General features: G+C 36.5%; 1 long non-coding RNA gene across 1 annotated transcript; it reads right to left on the reverse strand.

Moving 5' to 3' along the window:
* Positions 1 to 338: 338 nt before the first annotated feature.
* Positions 339 to 20,680, reverse strand: LOC115449219. The gene is made up of 2 exons (XR_003939152.2): positions 20,547 to 20,680; positions 339 to 520 (listed from the first exon to the last, which is right to left on the reverse strand). It is a non-coding gene; the product is annotated as an uncharacterized LOC115449219 (long non-coding RNA).
* Positions 20,681 to 21,296: the final 616 nt, after the last annotated feature.

Raw genomic sequence — 21,296 nt, forward strand, 5'->3', positions numbered from 1 at the left:
GCAATAATTTACATTCTGACAAAGCCGCAAGCGACATATAGTAATGTTAAAGAGAAGTTTGTATGGAAAATTACAGACCTAATTCCGAAAATTATTTATTTATTTTTTACACTTTATATACAAAGAGTATAAAGGCGGACTTAATGCCGAAGGCATTCTCTACCAATCAACCTTTAGGTGGTGCAGAGACTAAAGAGGTAGGTGTACACAACGAGAGAAGGTAGTGGAGAGAACATTAACAAACAATACTGAAATCAATTAAAATAATATAAAATTATATCTATCATACGACTAGCGCGCTTTCAAGCTAAAAAAATATTTATAAATAAAAGTCTTTATTCATTGGCCAAATATAGCAGTTTTAATCTAGATATATTATATTTAAATCTAATTTGTATAGAAACAATTCACAATGTGCCTACATATTCTTCAGCAACCAGTTTATTGGTCAGGTTCTGCTTCGGCAAAGGTCACCTTTTGTTTCCTCCACTCATCTCTGTCACGAGTTAATATTCTCCACCTTTAAAAAAATAATATATCATTTAAAAATAGTATTGAAATATGTACTTTAACTCTAGATTAAATATTCACGTCAAATGCACAGTATTTAAAAAATATAAAACTAGATTAGTGACAACCCTAGCCGCAGCATCACAGGGATGTGCTCAGCGGATGCTAACCTACTGCCACGTAACGGGACCCGCACAGCAGCGTAGCGTGGATACGAACGTTGCGTCCGGGTCAAATTATTTATTACTCTACATTCTAACGGATAGGTTAGGATAGGTTAGGCGAACAATCTGGTCACCAGTGGCGAATAGTGAAATTCCGAAAGAAACCCGACACAAACTACAAGTACTAATAATAATTATAATTAAATTTTAGCCCACTATGCTTTAAATATATATAATTTATTTATTAATAGTTAATTTTATTATAAAAATTAAGCCGGCAGGAATCGGATTGTGTGGATCCTTCGCCACTACTGGTCACCTAGAACATCGGAACTAAACTTGATTTAGAATTTATTCGCCGTCTTTCTTTTTACTTAAAGTTTCAGACTGCCAGGCAGGAAGGCTTTGAAGTCCTCATGGTTATAGGGATTGAGGTGTTGGTCGTCCGAAAAATAACTTACAAAATCTGTCTTCATTATACAACATTGAGAAATTAATTGTGATGATACAATAACTAGATTAAAAAGAGAATACCGAAATTAAAACTTACACCTGAATGAAATGAAAGACCTAGACTATTACGCGAACATAGTGACAAATTGACGGACAATATCAACTCCTTTATCTATACTTATTTCATCGATCTCATTGATATTTTAATGACTTATTACTTCATATTTATCTTCTTTCCTATATATCATCATACCGTAAAATTACCAAGGCTTTATGCGACATAACACTACATACTATCCCGATCTTTGGCATTCTACGCCAAAAATACTGGCAGTTAACGCCATTAATTTCTTTTATTTACGACCGCTACGATTTTGTTTTAAATATTATTGAAATTTCTTTAAAAAGAAAATACATTAACATAAGAATAAGGTTACATTTTAATAATAATTCGAATGCAGTTTAAAATTAGAATAATTTACACATTTAAAATTAGAATTATTTACACATTAAAATTGCAATTATTTATGCATCGTGTCAACAGGTGAATGGATTTTATGCAAATCATTTATTTAACTCCATTAATCAAAAACTATTAAAATAAATAATTATTCATATAACAACTGCGAATAAAATTCCAATCTGGCTGATTCTCTGGCACTTTAAAAGCGTATCCACTGCCATGATGTCGTTACATACCGTGCCATTTGCTGGCACACTGCGCCACATAGCCTGATAACTGGCAGATAACGCTTTTTTCCCGATACATTGTAAGTTACGGGATTACATGCTAACTATCCAGTCCTCCAACGGCTTGGCAATACCTTTGGAATAAGAAGGTGGTATAAGGGTCATTTGTAGTGTATTTAGTATAAGTTACATCTTTTACCGCTCACATAGTGCACGCAACGGAAGTTCTCAAAGGAATAAATTTTCCTCGTTTTTGCAACATTTCTCGCTGCTGTTTCGCTCCTGTTTGTCATAGCGTGATGATATATAGCCTATAGCCTTCCTCGATAAATGGGCTATCCAAAACTATAAGATTTTTTTTTATTCGAACTGGTAGTTCCTGGGATAATTGAGTTCAAACAAAGTCTTCATATATTAGAATTGATTGTAACAAATAAAATTGAAATATAAAATAACATCGGACAATTCGTTCCGCCGCACTGATTCTCGGTCACGTTTTTATAATGACTGTAGACTTTGTTAATCATGAAGTCATCTTTAATAATTTGAATATGCATAATATTAAATATATTACACATATATTATATGGTATTTGGGTATAGCGTAAAAACCGCTGAACGCATTTCGATGCAGTTTTTATTGTAAACAATCTCAACAAACAAACATACAAGCTTTTGATCGCGTCTCCGTCTGACTGTGTTGTTGATCACACACAAAGTCAAAGTTACAATATCAACCTAAATGTTACAATTATACAATTTTTTAAATTGTAGCTGTTGGTTCTTTCAACAATTACAACCCAAATCAAAAACTCCAAACACGTCTAACATTGCATCAATTATCAGTAACGATTGCCAAAAACCGAACGTGCTACCGTTTCGAAACGCCATTTTTTCGGTACACGCATGAAATATTCCTAAAATATGATAAAATCGCAGTATATATTACTTACATTGTGTGACATGACATCATTTTAATAACATTCATCAATATGTATTTTTCTGTTAACTTCGTGGTCTCCTTCATGTATGTAAGTATTCATCGTAATTTGTATATTTATGATTGTAATATTTGAGTAATTTGCCTTTATAGTCGTAAGGAAACTATTTTTATTAATTGTGTGTGTGTGTGTGTGTGTTTTTTCCACGTACTCAGGGTGTTAAAACCCGCCATAGTGGCCCACGTAAGTGTCGCATTTCGGGATCAGCTTATGTATGTCGTAAAAGCGGCGATAGCCTAGTTGGGTGTGGAACGGACTGTCGAGACAAATGTCCGCAGGTTCAAATCCCAAGGGCACCCACCTCTGACTTTTCTAAAATCATGTGTGAATTTATCGTTCGCTTTAACGGTGAAGGAAAACATCGTGAGGAAACCTGCACATCTGAGAAGTTCTCTATAGGAATTTCGAGGGTGTGTGTAGTCTACCAATCCGCACTAGGCCAGCCTGGTGGACTAAGGCCTAATCCCTCTCAGTAGTAGAGGAGATCCGTGCTCAGCAGTGGGCAAGTATATAATACAGGGCTGATATTATTATTATTATGTATGTCAGGTTCTAACAGGCCGGCATAATAGTGTCGACTGTCGAGGGGTAATCATCTCTGGTCAGTCGCCATTCTATTGGACCCCGCTCCACTTACCACTTACCATCAGGTGCTGTGGGAACACTTTGCTGTGCCCGTATACAAAATATATAGTGTATACCAAGTGTTAGCAATTCTTAATGATTTCTCATGTTTACGCAAATATTAGGCATCGAAATGCAACTAATTTTCTAATTTTATCACGGTATTACAATTTTTTATGATATTTCGGACTGCAGCCTTCATAGTTAAGCGGACTGATGTTAAGTCGTCCGAAAAATCAGCTAAAATATCTACCTACATTATACAATAATATATGTAATAATAATAATATCAGCAGTATTAATACTGTTTCACTGTTGGGCACGGGCCTCAATAATATATGATGCTTAGTAATACTTTTTTCAGTTTTTAACCGCACAAGCCTGCTTCAAGGACAGGGTATCTCCAGTAACCATACAAAACTATGAAGGCCCAATATACGTGTCTCCGTGCAACGAAAAATGTGACAACCGCTGCTCCCAACTCTACCACTTCTCTAGTAACCCTGCATGTGACTGCGACTGCTCTTGCGTAACAAAAAACATTCCTCCGGTACTCTGTCCACAACCATGCAGTACCCCGCTAGTACCCTGCGGACAACCATGCTGTAATACACCACAAGTACCCTACGCACAACCAAGCTGTGTAATAGGTACCCAGGCATCTAACGGTTACACTAGCGCGAATGTACAAGGTTGCGTATCGTATTTGCAAACATGGCAAGGATCTGGGTCTCCGGGGTACTACCAAAGTTGTCCGGATTGTAATGGATGGCATTATAAAGGTAATGAATGGGGGTCATCGCCCGTTACTAAATGCGCTAATCAGATGTGTCAATGTGGCATGATGCGATCCGGTTGTTATTAAGGTATGCATGTAAAATATTTGAGATCATGGGTATGATTTTGTATTGTTATTTTTTTCAATTATCATAAGACCTATATTGGTTATAAATAAATTTTATTTGGTACTGTTCTTTACAAGTTTATGTAATCTGTATAATCGTAATTAATTACATTCATTTCGCATTTTTTTAAACATATTTTGAAAATAAAATACTCATTGGAAGTATCATTTTTTTTTTATTTAGTACATTGTTACATTTGACAGACAATAAATATTTTACGATAAGGAATGCAGTAGAATCAACATGAAATATATTTTGTAATGAATTGACCTTGCCCAAAATATCACTTAAATACGAGATTCAAACCCAGACCCTCAAATTTATCACAAATTGAACTCAACACAAGCATCATACAACATACCAGCGTAAGACGAAATTTTCAAAATGGATTCCGATGTTATATAGGTACTAATATGAATATGATCTACAAATCGTTCTAATAATAATTAGATTCTACATAAAGGAAAGCAGGAATCGGTCATATGGACCCTACGCTACATCCATTTAAAGTTAAAAACGCATTTAACGCAACCAAATGCATTACAACACCGCAATACTACGCTAAAATGTTTGCAAAACTTTACGTCACATTGCATTCAACGATTCGAGTTTTATGTATTTTTAACTGTAATTTTGAAATTATAACACTAATAAATTAACTACAACGTTACCTAAGCATATGTGTGAAAGTATTTGCAATCAGTTGATCACGGAAAATGGTTGGTGATATTGGTATGTATTTTGAAAGTGTCTGTTTTAGTTTCGTATATATTGGTGATAATTTTATTCGTGCACGAAATGAGCCCTTGCACCTGATGGTAAGTGGAGTGGGGTCAATAGAATGTCGAGTCATGATAGATGTAGTAGTAGTCACAGTTATGCTGGCCTGTTGGAATGGGATATACACAGGCCAATCCCGGAACGCGACACACTTACATGGGGCACTATGGCGGATTTTAAAATTTTAAAATATATAACAATGTTAACTTTAAATATCAATTTAATTTGGTTCCATTTTTAAACTATATTTCTTTTTAATTTGATAATAGTTTTTATTAGTTTGATCTTTTTTAAAATGTTTTCTTTTTACATAAAGAATTATAAACTGCAATTAGGGGCGGCATAATCGCTTATGCGACTAAGCCCCTTCATTAAGAATAAAAAAAGAGAACTGCAATTATAAGTTTCATTACACAAGTATTCTATAATATTTTGCAACTTGTATCAGACGTACTCTACATTTGATAGTTCGAGTTATCTAACATTTATATAACTCTACAGTTATTGCTTTAAGGTCCACTATACAAAAGCATCATCATCCTTGCATCTTAAGTCGATTCATAAACGCTCTATACTGCTGTGTGACGTCGATATATTCGCTTCCATTTCATGTTTAAAGGAATTTCGACGCTATATGCATATTTTAGGAATGTAAAGTCAACAGCAACTATGATTATAACTATTATAGACAAATATAAATCATTGTAATACGTTTTAGGAAAATTGTAACTCATAAATATTGTATGAAATGGATTCGTCGTTTTTGATTATATTTATTTATTTGTTTATTAAACTGTTCAAATCAACATCAACTTATCCGTTGGCAAGGATATTAGACCCGCTCCCTGTACCGGCTAATGTAGTAGCTACAGACCTCCCAAGACAAATATATTTTAATATACGTCTCCTAAGCTAGAGCTTGTAACCTTGAAAGGGTAAGTAGTAGACATACACATGCATTCCAGTTTCGTCTATATATCTATATAGAAGATGAGCTTGTCCCTATATCAGGCATTGATACCAAAATACTAAACAATATTCAACTAATAAAATTTAAAGAATTATAATTTTCTGTAGAGAATGAATTTTAGAACTAAAACAACGAATATCAAACAAATCAGTAATTTTAGATACACATACGTAAAGATTCGGATACAAAACTTCCTTCATTGACGGTTATCAACTAAAGAAACTAAAACCGTTAAGATCAAAATAAACAAACAATCCAAAACTCAAAACACTGAAAACAAACGCTATCTGGTTACATACGTGGAGTCATACATTACGCAAAGTATTCAAGGATACGGCATAACGAATACCAACCAAATTTGACGAGTAATTTTTGAAAAAATCGCGGACTTCCTTCATTGACTGTTTCTAATAAACGAAAACCGTAAAGATCAAAATAAACAAACAATCCAAAATCCAAAACACTCAAAACACTGAAAAACAAACACTATCTAGTTACATACATGAAGTAATACATTACGCAAAGTATTCAAGGATACGGCAGCCAAGCGTGGCTAGGGTTGCGAAATTACAAATGTCGACTTAGGAAAGGAGCGCTTGCGTGTCAAGGTGTTTGAAGCTTAGCTCCTTTCGATTTGTTGGGCAATGGGATCTACCCTGCAAATGCCAGTGGATTTTTGCTCCTATATCTTAACGTTTAATAATAAACTTACAGTAGAGCTATTTAAAGTTTTAATTACAATTAAAATAATGTAGTAAACTATTTGCTGTATAAAAATACAATATTAAAATCATACCTTAATGTCTAATAATAAAATTTCATTAGAGCGATTATAGTTTTAATTACAATAAATAATTGTAACAAATTGTATTTGATAGAAAATATAATAGAATTGTTGTGAGCTACGAAACGGAAGAGTTTGATTTCAAATATTATCGGTATATTTTTTTATTTTAATAAGTGAGAATTAGTTGCTTATTTTTGGATTTTGTTTAATTTCATGTGAGAATATTTTTTTATTAATATTAAATAAGTTACTGATCTTATTATCAAGGCAACTGACACTTCGCATTGTTATACAAAATACTCCCTAGTCTTTTGAAAGAGAAATAGGATTTATCCAGAATTACCCAGGTTAACTCCAGGTAAACAAGTGGTAAAGTACTCCTTCTTCTTTAGAAGGAACAATTTAATATAATCCAGAATTTCCCCACAAAGAAGAGAATCAAGTCGTAAAAACTAAATGACATGCATTCTACAATATACATAATAACTTGTGTGGCGTCAACCCCACGAGCAGACTAAGTTTTAAATTATGATGGTAACGACAAATAAAATTAAATTTAAATCCAGTTTAACAAAATGGCCTTTCGCGTATTCATGGAAGTCGGATTTAGTTTTGCAATAATCTTGAAGTAGACCAAGAATCTAAGACTAGATTCTTGATACTTGTTAATGAGACCGAATTGCAAAACTAAAGCTATGAAGCTATATACCACTTGAATAATGTATATAATATAATATCAGCCCTGTATTATATACTTTCCCACTGCTGGGCACGGACCTCCTCTACTACTGAGAGGGGTTAGGCCTTAGTCCACCACGCTGGCCTAGTGCAGATTAGTAGACTTCACACACCCTCGAAATTCCTATAGAGAACTTCTTAGGTGTGCAGGTTTCCTCACGGAGTTTCCTTTACCGTTAAAGCAAGCGATAATTCACAAAGAATACACACATTACTTTAGAAAAGTCAAAGGTGTGTGCCCTTGGGATTTGAACCTGCGGACATTCGTCTCGGCAGTCCGTTCCACAACCAACTGAGCTGTCGCCACATTTGAATAATATATAAAGACTTTAAATAGACTATCCCGCCCTCATCACTACAACTCCTGTAAGCCAGGATCAGTGGCACGCATTTTATGACGGTGGTGAACCTCGGTCAGTCTCAGGAACACTAATTTGTCTTTATCCCGCAGTAAATTAATCAAATAGAAAGATAGGGAGGAGTTGGAAATATTAATTGTCCACTTCCCTCCATAGCAAAATATATAATCGAGATTTTATAAATGAATAGGTAATGCACTTCTGTGAGATATTTGATATATTTCGAATTCCAATTAGATTTTCAGATCTACCTAGGACGTTGGATGGAGGCCACTTCCAGTAGGTTCAGTAGCGAACATCCTGCAGTTGATGATGTTGATAGCAATAGGATCACTTTCTATCACATCATGGGTCGACACACATGGCGAACTGTGAGCCTTTGGTTGCGCCTCTGCCTACCTCTTCGGGGATAAAGGTGACATGTTTACTTTGCTTATCAAGTTACATCAAACCTGAGTATATTAATATTATTTACAACAATAGCAATGTTTAGAAAACAAATTGTTACGCAAAAAGTTTGTAGGAAGTCTGAACGAACCTTGCGTCTCACCTTGTCTATAATTAAACACAGATAATTGTCGCTAATGAATATTACATCAACTCAAGATGTCGCGACTCGGTTACTTAATATTATTAATGATTTAATATTTTTATTCCGATTCCGTGAATTGCATTTGATAATTTATTAATGAATCAAAACTACGGATCTTGATGAAATTTGCTATGGAGATAGTTTAAGACCCTTAATACTTTTATCCCGGGAAAATATATAGAAAAAATACACGATGAATTGGCAACCTTCTCCTTCTTTTAAAGCCGATTAAAAATTATAAAACAAATTCGCGCCGCCTCTATTTGAACGCGATAAACTCAAAACTACCGAACGGATTTCGATGAAATTTTGTATGAAGATAGTTTAAGATTGTGGAGGTTATTTTATCCCGGGAACGTATAAAACGGGATATTTTTCCCAAAACAACTCTTTCACGCGGGAAAGCCGCTAGCAAAAGCTAGATATTAATAATTATAGGGTTACAATATTTTCAATTAAAATGTTGCCAATAGAATGTATTTATTTTTATTTATTTCTCGAATTACACATGCGTCTTTTAATATTATTTTTTAACCTTTTGCAAATAGCATAGTAATGACTCATATGTTCCTAATTACAACTAAAACTGTTCCCATAATATTTTATTTATTTCATTACATGTGCGTCTTTTAATACTATTTTTTAACCTTTTGCAAATAGCATAGTAATGACTCATACGAGAGATTCATTCAAAAACATATTGATAAAATTCTGACTAACGCAAATACTTCAAATACATCTAAAGGTCATTGATAAAGACGTTTGTGACACACATATCCTGGTAATAAACATTTTTGTATGACGAGCAAGTCGCTCGCCGACGTATAGTAAGCAATCCACATAAGTTTTAAACATTTTTGTCTATGAATAATGAAAATGAAAAATATTTTCATCATCATCAGTATATCTTTGTCCACTGCTGGACATAGGACTCCTCCAATATGCACCAGTTTACCCTGTCTTCGGTCTGTCCCATCCAGTTCTTACCAGCGATCTTTCGCAGATCGTCACTTCATCTAGCTGGAGGGCGTCCTACACTACGTTTTCTAAGCCGTGGTCAAAAATGTTGCTATACATAACGAACATACAAAGTATGAATTTTACAGTAATGTACAAAATTAATAAATTGACAACGGTCCCCACACTAGGCAACAATGAGCAAGTCGCTAGCCTGCGTTGGTAGGGTAAGCAGTAGACATGAATCAAACTTGGTGACGAGTAGCGTGATAGCGCATAATATGATCTATTCAAGTCAATCACTACTTTTCCGAACAAGTCATTTACCTACTTAACACAATGAGGGGTTACGCAGTCATACGTCAGCAGGGTCGGCACACAATGAAAGGTGACTTGCATTCGTGACGCAAGATCTATAAATCATGGTTGGGAATTTGCAATCGAAGCGCCCTTGCAACTGCTATATAGACTAACGAAACTATGATTTTCATCGATATATATGTACTACGTATTAGATTTGGCGTTCCGAACATTCACTGTGTTCCACTGAAGTGTACTGCAATCCATTCAAACTTTAGTATGGTCAATATTGACAGCTTAGGATTGTGTACGAAGTGGCGCTCATGATATAAGAACTCGAATAGTGTGAACCTGGATTTGAATAAAATGCATTAGTCAAATAAGTAAAATTATTTGTTGTTCAAGTGAATAAATAGGTTATAACAGTGACGTTTTGGTTGTCATTTCAGATTTTGAACAAATAGTTTATATGAACGTTCGTGTCTATAGAATATACGACGGTGATGTTTTTAGATCTTTTAAAACCAAAGAGTTCTAAGATAACTCGGACATTGGGAAGATTATCATACAAGAATTTGCGGTCATGCAGTGGTTACTCAATCTACTGTCAAATACCAAATAATGATATAAAATACTTCATATTTTTTCCATATCCCCAGATATACCCCCAGGCATGCAGATGAACGGCTCAGATATGAGTTACCGAATTTTTTTAGTTCGCGCCGAGATGGAAAACCACCAATCTGTCGTGCCGCAAGCCAGCACGCGTGGTTCTAGAAAGGAAAGGAGGATGGGATAAGATTGAATAATTCTTCAGAGCAGTTATGATACAAACGATAGAAAACTCTCTCTCTAGTTTCTCCCTTATTACTTATTTAAAAATACATATATACATCATTTTATTTCTTCTTCCCTGCCAGCCCGAGCTGGCTTCTTTGTTTACTAAGTATATTTTTCATTTATTTTATTTCCAATATAAATTGTCTTTGTTTATGTAACCTAATTTAATTAAGTAATAATTAAATATTCTCAAGTACCTTGACTTATCATAAGTGCAACTATGTTCGGCTACGTGATGAATAAAGTATTTTATTTATATTTTTTTTTAAAAACACTTAATGAAGAAATGTCCCGCATCAACCATATTTTTTGAACACGTGCGCTCACGACTTCTATCCCCGAAGGTGTGTTCTATTACGTTACGACTGCAGTGCTGAGATCTCTAGTTCGATTCCCGGGGAGGGCAGTGATCTTGGATTATTCTATTCAGTATCATCTCGGGGTATGGAATTTGTGCCAGATATTGCGATAGGCTCGTCCTCTATCATGGGACGGAACACGGTTGTACATTCGTCTACTCCTTCGGGGACAATGGCGTGATATGTATGTGATACGAAGGACAATTTTCGGAAAAATTAACATATTTTTAAAACATTGGCTTAATATTTATTTTATAATAATAATAATAATCGTTTATTTCGGATAACAGTGATCCAAATAAGGGTTAATAACAATATTAGCTTAAAAATATGGTTAGTAGTAAGAATACAGAAGAAAATAAACAAATAAACATAATAATAATAAGCTTTAATGACCCTTTTATGCCTAAACAAAGATTCCTAAAGATTATAATTGTGATAAATTCATACATAAGAAAAGTGCTGGTAAAGAACGCAGCAGGAGTTTTTTAAAAAAAGAACAGGTTTTCCACGCGGGTGTTGAAAGCAAAACTTAGTACTAACATACAGACATGTTGACATTGCATTAATAAATGAAACCACATTTTTTATTTTATCTTCATTTCTGAAGCTTGGTCGCAATTGCTCGACCATCGATCTATAGGCCCGCTTTCATGAGCGTACTCTCTTTTCACTATGTCAAAATATTTACTTGCTCTTACCTCTGCTAAATCTTCTTTATTGCAAATGCGTGCGTGCTTTTCTAACTGAAAGTGTGATGTTGCCGCTGCGACGAATTCTCTTAGAATAGTGGCATTCATCATTTCAGCCGGGAATCGTCCACTGCTGGACATATGCCTCCCCCATTGAGTGCCATAGGGACCGGTTATAGGTCGCTCTCATCCATCGGACTCCGGCGACCCTCACCAGGTCGTCGGTCCATCTCATGAGAGGCTTGCCTACGCTGCGTCTCCCGGTTCGTGGTCGCCACTCCAGAACTTTTTTGCTCCAACGGCGATCAGTTCTACGAGCTATGTGTCCTGCCCACTGCCACTTAAGTCTCGCAACTCTAAGGGCTATGTTGGTTACTTTGGTTCTCCTGCATCAATCGATCTACCTCCTCATTTCTGATTAGATCCCGCAGGGAAACTCCGAGCATAGCCCTCTCCATTGCCCTCTGGGTGACTTTCAGCCTTTTGATAAGTAGTGGCATTAGAACGTGTAAAATTAAAGTTACTTTTCATTGATATATGTATTTTGTTCGAAACTTACACTTTTTTACTTTATATGTACATTGTACGTTTCGTGTAACTTATTGCAGTGTTATTTTTAAGAAGACAAGTATCTGGTTTCATTTGGTATTGCAAAATGTCCCTGTATAAATAAATTCTCACATTTACAACCAAAAAATTAAGTAAAGCCGCAAATAAACAGTGGTAAAGCCTCCATATAACCCGATTTCTGCCGGCTTCCCTTTCGTAATTTATGTAAAATATAACTATCATTGCAGTGATTTGGAAATCGCATCTATGCATAATAGTACCAACGAGTATATGTTGTGTCGGGTTCTCTTTTGGAAAATTTTGCCCTTCGCCACTGCAATGCACTTTTATTTGGACAACTTATCTCCTATAATGCAATAAGGACGATATTATTGTCATATTGACATATTCGTTATATTTGTTGTTTTGTCTCCTCTTTTGCAATGGAGGGAAGTGGACAATTAACATTTACAACTCCTCCCTATCTTTCTAATTGATCAATTTAGTTGCGGCATAATGACAAATTAGTTTTCCCTGAGACTCGCCGAGCTTCACTGCTCGGTGTCATAACCGCCGACGACCCCCTTCGTGGCCCCTATTAGTCGCCTCTTACGACAGGCAGAGGATACCGTGGTGGAATTCTCCAAACGCCCCCATTCCACAGGGCGGGCCACTGCTGATCCTGGCTTACAGGAGTTGTAGTGGTGGGCGTGTGAGCGGGCAAATCTCTATATTTTGAATCAGTCTTTATTACTAACCAGTCTTATATTACTATATATAGATACGTAATTGTTGTGTACCTATTTCTTATAAAACTTCTTACGTGACATAACGCATGTAAATTGAATTGTTTATTATTCATCGTTTCCTGAAGGTATTTCAAAAAGATGTGCGTATGTTTTGTATCACGGGCAATGACTTGATTTCAAGGTAAACTTGTCAGACATGTTGATTTAAAGATGTATGTGTCAGAAGGAAAATAGAGAGCGTCGTTTTGCGTTAAAATATGGAACTACTTTCTTGTACTGACTTTAAATCGAAAAAGAAAGAGGCGCCACCAAAGGAGGTTTTTCTATTGTCTGGGTATTTTTTTTTATTTGACACAATTTTTTTTTGCCTAGACGAATGTCCGTAGGTTTAAATCACAAGGGCACAAACCTCTGCCTTTTCTAAAATTACGTGTCCATTCTTTGTGAATTATTCACTGCTAGGTACGGGCCTCCTCTACTGAGAGAGATTAGGCCTTAGTCCACCACGCTGGCCTAGTGCGGATTGGTGGACTTCACACACCCTCAAAATTCCTATAGAGAACTTCTCAGGTATGCAGGTTTGTTAACGATATTTTCCTTCACTGTTAAAGCAAGCTGAGTGTGTGTACTAATAATAAATCGTAAATAATTATTGAATGACAAAGCTATTAAAATCTTATGACTTGCATATCGACATAATGCGGGCAAAACCAACTCGATATACTTAGTCTGGCCATAAATACTGTTACACTTAATTATAAAAAAATATTACATTTGAATTTCGAATCTGTCATTTTTATACGATTGTTCATTGTGTTTTCTCATTTTGGCGCCAATACATTGTAAAATATTTTGCGATATTAAAATGGTGTGGGGTGATAAAGAGAACCGAATCGCTGTGATAGCATTACACAAAGTAGGTATGGAGCCAAATGCAATTTTTAAAACTCTCCATACACTTGGTATTAGTAAAATGTTTGTGTACCGGGCTATTAATAGGTACAATGAGACCTCCTCTGTTTGTGACAGAAAAAGATCTGGCCGTCCACGTAGTGTTCGTACGAAAAAGGTGGTCAAAGCAGTAAGGGAAAGAATTCGAAGAAATCCTGTCCGAAAGCAAAAGATTTTATCTCGGGAAATGAAGATAGCACCTAGAACCATGTCGCGTATTTTTAAAAGATGACTTAGGACTTGCAGCCTATAAGAGACGCACTGGCCATTTCTTAACTGATAATTTAAAGAAGAATAGGGTGGTAAAATCGAAACAACTACTGAAGCGGTACGCAAAGGGAGGTCACAGAAAAATTTTGTTTACGGATGAGAAAATTTTTACAATTGAGCAACATTTTAACAAACAAAATGACCGTATTTATGCTCAAAGCTCTAAGGAAGCTTCCCAATTAGTCGACAGAGTGCAACGTGGACATTATCCGACTTCAGTGATGGTTTGGTGGGGTGTTAGCTATGAAGGAGTGACTGAGCCATATTTTTGTGAAAAAGGTATCAAAACATCGGCACAAGTGTATCAAGATACCATTCTTGAGAAGGTAGTTAAGCCCCTTAACATCACCATGTTCAATAACCAAGTATGGTCCTTCCAGCAAGACTCGGCGCCGGGTCATAAAGCTCGGTCCACGCAGTCTTGGTTGGAATCGAACGTTTCGGACTTCATCAGAGCTGAAGACTGGCCGTCGTCTAGTCCCGATCTTAATCCGCTGGATTATGATTTGTGGTCAGTTTTAGAGAGTACAGCTTGCTCTAAACGCCATGATAATTTGGAGTCCCTAAAACAATCTATACGATTGGCAGTGAAGAATTTTCCCATGGAAAGAGTGCGTGCTTCTATTGATAACTGGCCTCATCGTTTAAAAGGACTGTATTGCAGCCAATGGAGACCACTTCGAATAAGCTTTTTATATTTTTAATTGTTTTATATTTATGTATTAAACTGACACACTGTAAAAGTAATAAATGTTATTTGCAGTTAACAATTTTCTTTTTTCTTTATTACAATATTTATGGCAAGACTAGGTATATAACTAACATGGATTTTCCACAAACGTACGATAAAATATACCATATTCATTCTTATTTTGATCATACGTCTTTTTCAGGGGTAGGCAGAGATTATTACTTGGTTTTTATTTCGCGTGGAAAATGCGTTATCGCTATCACAGTGTGAGTGGTCTTACGGCCCAATTTCGACAGTCGCCCTGACAATTTGGCTTTGTTACGTCCAATGTAATTTGAGGGCACATCACAAACAATTCCAAAGAAAAAAATCTGATGCTGATCAGAAAATCTTGACCCAAACAAACCCAAGACCTCACAGCATTCATACCTCAACAACAAGACAGGCGAAACTAATCCATGTTGATAAGAGCATCACGCCTTTCCCCTTTTGAGGGTGAGCAGCAGCACATTTCCCATATGTTAGGTAACCTGATGACATAGTTAATATATCATCATATCCCACAGGATGTCGCTCTTACACAACGTATTGCATCGCAGTAGGGCGCCGGTGGGAACCAGGGACTCCCGATAACCAACTACATTGGATAGGGAAGTAGTTATAATTATATTATTAATATAAATTATACCTACTTTGTGGTTTGTTGTTGGTTATATTTCCTGCATATAATGGTTGGAAAATCTATAAAGTTTATAGGTACAGGATACTGAAAGTGACGTTCGTGAATTCTTCAAATTCTTTCATATAAATATTTTAGGTTGACGTCAAGCTTGTATAATATTTCTTTTAATAAATCACGGCAAAGTGGTTTCACTGCACCTGATGTTAAGCGAAGTGAAAACTATAGAAAGTGCCGACCTACCGAAGATACAAGCATCTCTGGACGGTCGGCACAGTCATGCCGACCTGCGTAATGGCTTCTTCACACTCCGTTTGAAAGACCCCAGGTAACAGGAAGGAGAGAACACGTGTGCTAGCAAACCAACCTACAGCCTGATGGTGCGGCACAGATATGAATTATCGAACATTTTGGTTCGGTATTCATATCTGTGCTACAAATGCACTCACAGTTGTATCAAATATATTTTTGATACAAGTGTGAGTGACGCAGGATAGATGACACTCGACTAAAAGGGGGCTATGGGGCTTAATTTGGCCAAATGGTGCCAAAAGAAGCTCTGAGCCTCAAAGGAGATAAGCCTCGTAGTGGCATTGTGCTGAGACGGGTCCGGCGAATTCGGAAACACTCGCGATTCTCCGAAACTTGCGCAGAAGTAGGCTACCACAGGTTTTAGCTGGTATCATGGCATAATTGTTTGAGAGCCGGCACAAAGGTCATCTAAATGTCTAATTCATCGGCACATAAATTATCCAAAATCAAAAGAAGATTTGTTGATCACACTAGGCCAGCGTGGTAGTATAAGCCCTAATCCCTCAGTAGTCGAGTAGGCCCGTGCCCAGCAGTAGCAATACATAATACAGGGCTGATATCATTATATTATTATTCAAAATAATGTCTCATTAGAAGCACATTTTTATTATCCAACCATCGCGTATTTTTAACCTTGTCCAACTCTAAACAAGTATTATTACGTCATACAATTGCGTAACTTTACCATAATTGCAAGATCGTAATCGCTTCGTTGATCTAATGAACTGGTGAGGTACTGTTTTCGATCCACGAGTGGGTAATTCTAAGTCAGTTTTCAATTTTCATTAAATTAATTTGTGTCAAATATGGAATTAGGGTAGTTGTTGACTTTTTTTTAAATACATACATTTATCAAAAATGTATTTTATCCAAAATCTATCGGAAAAAATAATTTCATAATCCACGCAATAATAAATAAGTTGTAAAGCTTTGAAATTTGGTGGAAAGGGAAGCTGTCAAAAGACAGTAATAGTGAAATGTGATGTCACCCAGCATAACAGCCATAACGCTGCGGGAGTGAGAAAAGGACAGCGCGATATCCCCACCACACCCCCACTTTTGCTTACAACAATATTTCAAATATGAATAACTGCTTTATTTTTCAACCAATTTTGATGCTGATTTCACAGAAGAATTTCTTATTCATATTATATTTTGTAACATATAAAATAATAAAGTAAATCAAACATAGCAAACTACCCTATTGTTTGCCTGGAAACAAGACGAGCATGCAGCTCGCCTGATGGTAAGCGATACAACCATAAACCGTAACACCATACAGAACTTTGAATTGCAAACTGCGTGGCACTCCATAGCGCTCGCCACCCTAAGATTAGATGCTAAGTCTCATACTGTCCAGTAGTTACGCTGGCTACAATTTTAAACTGTTTCACGGATCTTCTCTAATAATTAGAGTGTTTAGGCTTTACTCCACCTCGCTTGATGGCAGCTTGGGCCTCTATTGTTTCCCTTTTCCTTATAAGTTGTAGTGAATTACTCATTTTGATGGGTAGATTCTTTGTTGTCTGTTAAATAAAAAAATATCAGTAAGTAACTTTAAGTATTTGTCAAAATCGTTTCGTACTTCCCTGGTCGTATTTATGATGTTATAAATAAAATTACAGTATCAAGCTAAACACAGATTCTAATGATAAAGAATTTCCCTCCAATGAATCACGCAGCTCGGCTACATCAAATGATGCAATTTTATAAATAGACGCGCGATTAAGGCCATGAGTGTTTGATTTATTACTCGGCTCTATTTCGGCTTTTTAAACATTTTAATTCTTGGCTATCGACCTTTTGGCTTTTGAGACCTTATTTATACTTCCATCAAATCGTCAATTCAGGCCGTCTTCGTCTGGGTATAGGCCACTCTATTGGGTCACTCTTTCCATTTAAGTACGCACCTTATTCACTGCTTGCCGACATACCTTAAGACCTAAAATGATTTCACTGATGATGAGTGGCGTCCAGATCGATTGAGATGAGTATCCCTTACCAGTGGCAATTTTTTTTTATTGCTCTGAATGACGAGACGAGCTTGCCATTCGCCTGATGGTAAGCGATACGACCGCCCATAAACAGTAGAAACACCATCAAACACCTTGAATTACAAAGTATTGTTTGGTATTCTACTGCGCTCGCCATCCTAAGACATGAGATGTTAAGTCTTATTATGTCCAATAGTTATACTGGCTACAATGTACTTCAAACCGGAACACAACGGTTTGAAGTACACACTGCTGTTTGGCGGCAGAAATAGACATAGCGATGATACCTACCCACGCGAACCCTCACATATGAGAGACCTACCACCAGTAATTATGCCTTTCGCAAGGTTTTATAAATCAGACTGATTTTTATAACATCTTTTCGAACTGTATTATACTTATTATATAAACAAAATTGTTTTTTTTTTCTTGTTTGGTGTAGACCGCAGTCTCCTTAGTCTTCTGGCAGTATAATTATGATCCTGGACTTTTTTATGGGAGATCATAACACTAACCATCAGGAGATGCCATCACTCAATTATATAAATACAGTTGCCAGTTCAAAGTTCAGGGCAGTCCCAGTAAGGTCGTCATCTGTTTGGTAATCTTACCCAATCTGAATTAGGCTCCCCACCTATCACGTTTGGCGCCAAATTGTAACAAACCGTTGACCTTTCCAATGCCTTGCATAATATTATTACAATAATTCTTGCAAATTATTTGCTATGGGCTTTGTGTTCGTTCGAATATTGAATCGAATTATATATCTTTATAAGCTTTTGTGGCGGTTCCGTCTGCGTTAACCTTTTGAATTTAATTTCTACCGGAAACTTTTCCTAATAAAAATTATTATGGATTAATTATTTTTCTTGTACGGCGCGGCAAAAGTAATACTACACCTGATGATATGCGAAATGGAGTCTATATAGAATGTCGACTGACGAGAGGTAATGCCCCTTGCTAGTCGACACAGTTATGCCGGCCTGTTTGAACCGGATATACACAAGCTGATCCTGGAACGCTTCCCTGGGCCACTATGGCGGGTTTTAATATCTTGTGTATGGTGGTCGCTACCCGGATATACAAATAAGGATATACTTCAACAAATTCTATGTGAAGACTTTCCCCTAACCTATTCCCGAATCATCCTTAATCCCTTTAAATGAATGAATCCCTCCTAGCCGAATTTCCTCCACGGCGGCCAATCTCAACGGAGATCAGCCACGCAGGCGATATTATAGTGCACAAGTGTGTGCGCAATACACAAGCACTCTCTGTTCCTTCACTCTTATAGTCCGGTGAGACAGCGTCCGACATAACCGGAGAGAGATCAGGCGCAGAACCAACAGCTTTACGTGCTTTCCGAGGCGCGGAGGTGTCACACCGCCAACTTTCCCTTTAAAACAGCAAACATATCCAATATATTTTGGAAATATAATTCTATCGCCTTCCATTCAACCATCTGTTTATACCATAATCACTAAACATATTAATATTATATTATCTAATACAAACACGTCTTCAGGGTAATACTGGTGACCCTGTGTGAGGTCAACCGGAAGTGGCAAGGTCCGGCCGATCGGAAGCACGCACACTCAAGAACACACGTAGTGACATAACTATTAACATGTGTTTAGGTCGAGTTCTGCCGAGTTGTCTGAGTTAGTGTTTCAGAAAATATGTTGTGGACAAGGAAGAGATGAACAGACGACCTGGATGCCTTCGAAACATTATAGCGTGGAAATAGTTAGCGGAAGACCGAAGTAATTGGAAAAAAATGAGTGTTTCGGGAAATAAGTTATGAACGGTCAAGTAAGAGATGGAGAGACGACCTGGACGCATTCGAAACAGAGTGAAAGTTAGCGGAAGACCAGAGGAACTGGAAGAAAAGAAGGGTGGCCTTTGCCTAGCAGTTGGACACTATTATGTTGATGTTGAAAAAAAACTTGGGCCACTATGGCGAGTTTTAACACCTTGTGTACGGTGGTCGCTGTCCGGGCGGATATAAAATATATCCTACCAGCGTGGCAGTAAAACATTGCGATGGTATTTAGCCTGTAGACTCATATGAACATTGGATAAAGAATCCCAATCGTAATCTTTAATCCGATACCGAGAATCAATCATTGACGTATATTCTATAGACACGAACGTCCATATAAACTATTTGTTCAAAATCTGGAGCTAGAACTAAATTTCACTGCAGCGCTATAATATCAAACGTCTAACCAAACTCTTTAAACATGCAATGCTAAAGCGCTTTAGAGTGTTAATAAAATGGCAATACCGGATTGCAGTACACTTCATGAACACAGTGAGTGTTCGAAACGCCAAATCTAATACGTAGTACATATATATCGATGGAATCAACCAATTAAAATAACTCATTTGCGAAATTAAAAAAACTTTGATTAATCAATATTTGTGATAGATCGAAAAAAGCGATTGAAGTCGTTTATTGAATATATAAAAATCTAAAACCAAAAACAATTTGACATCAAAATACATGTGAACAAAAACTTTGATCTCATTAGTCAACTTTTAAATTAGATCCAAAAAAGGGACTGCAACCGTTTATTAGAAAATGTTAGACGAGAAACAAACCAAAAATAATTTGACATCTAAACATACCTCGTACGTAGTTAACAATACAATACGGCATATCGAAATAGTTCAGCCGATTATGCAACGGCGTATCGGCGTGGCGCAACGCGGCTTAGATACGACAGAACTGGGCCACGAGCCGGCTCGCTGCGACGAACGCAGGCGCCGGCCGCGTGCGTTCGCGTAATGAACTATGTTCGCGTATCGAACAGATTGTTTGTGGTCGAATATACAATTGGGTTTATATATACTTTTTTTCATTGCTTGGAAATACGGGACGAAGGTATAAATAATAATAAAATAAAAATGCTTTATTCATCACGTAGGCGAACATAGTTGCACTTATGATAAGTCAAGGTACATGAGAATATTCAATTATTACTTAATTAGATTAGCTTATATAAACAAAGACAATAAAATAAATGAAAAATATACTTAGTAAACAAAGAAGCCAGCTCGGGCTGGCAGGGAAGAAGAAATAAAATTATGTATGTATGTATTTTTAAATAAGCAATAAGGGAGAAACGCGTCGCGATCCTCACCGGTGAGGACAATAAAAGCCCTAACCTAGCTAACCTACCAGCCTTTCACTAACTACCTAAGCGATGACTACCCGAAGAAGAAAGGCAGAAAGAAACTCCGAGCTTTATTTTTGTCATCAATTGTCTATTCATTTATAATATTGTTATTAAATATATATATATTTTTTTAATAAGTCTTTTCTATACAAAGTCTGATTAATTATATAAGCTAATACACGCACATCACCGTAAAATT

The sequence above is a fragment of the Manduca sexta genome, chromosome 3 (genome assembly GCF_014839805.1).
Source record: "Manduca sexta isolate Smith_Timp_Sample1 chromosome 3, JHU_Msex_v1.0, whole genome shotgun sequence".
In the NCBI taxonomy this organism is placed as follows: Eukaryota; Metazoa; Arthropoda; class Insecta; order Lepidoptera; family Sphingidae; genus Manduca; species Manduca sexta.